Here is a 1,008-nt window from a genome sequence, read left to right as displayed (position 1 = left end):
AAAGATTTCAATGTGTTGCAAATGGGACTTGTGCCAAGACAGAGTTCAAGCTATTCAGCAGCAAAAAAAATCTTTGTAGTTTCGCTTTATATCAGTGATGTTATATTAGTAATAAATAGGTGTGTCCATAGGTATATACAAGGAATGGAACTTTTTATTAGGTATGGAACTATTAAGTAGGGTTGTACTAGGCTAAATAAATATGTTTTTTGTTGCTCACAAGGATTTATCAACTGCTACAAATGTTCACTTAGCCTTGGGTAATGGGTATTAATTGCATATGCACACCACATCTATGTCTGGAAGAAGAATGAGTAGCTTTTGATGGCACATGACTGGAGTGAATTTTTATTGCATACCTGAAAATCACCTCTGAATAACAATATTCAATTAGTAATCAATTGGTTGGAAATTGGAAAACACTGGACCATGTGTATAAGATTCTGTCGTTCCAGTGTTTTTTCTTAAATATAAAGTGATCAGAATTCTGATTATATTACAGTCAGAACCAATTACTCAATAATTGGTACATATGATAACTCTTGTATACTTGTGTACAATGATGTCCAATCGATCTACAACTAATAAGAACCAGGTAGAGAAAGGATGGTATACAGTAACAGGCTCACAAAAATGTTGCCAACTTACATTACTTACCGGTACATGCTCATAACATACTATGTAAATATCATGCTTATAAGCCTGTTACAAAGCAAATATTAGTGTGCGTTGCCATTCCCTAGTGTTTATCATGGGCATTTGTCACTGATAACTACTTGCAGTCCAACAAATGTATGTGCAATTTTTTTTTAACCATAGTGAACCACATGGCCTTAAACATTAACTAACATGTTTAAAAGGGCCAAATAGGGGGATTAGGGTGAGACAGCCTCTTCAGTAAAAAGGAGGGGGGTGGAGCAGCCAGAGTGTCAGTGTATTGGAAATTGTTATAGGAAGAATACACAGGAAAATGACAAAATGCAAAGGGAGGGATTACAGTCAGTTGAC

The sequence above is a fragment of the Pyxicephalus adspersus genome, chromosome 3, assembly GCF_032062135.1.
Source record: "Pyxicephalus adspersus chromosome 3, UCB_Pads_2.0, whole genome shotgun sequence".
In the NCBI taxonomy this organism is placed as follows: Eukaryota; Metazoa; Chordata; class Amphibia; order Anura; family Pyxicephalidae; genus Pyxicephalus; species Pyxicephalus adspersus.
This window is presented reverse-complemented; position numbering follows the sequence as displayed.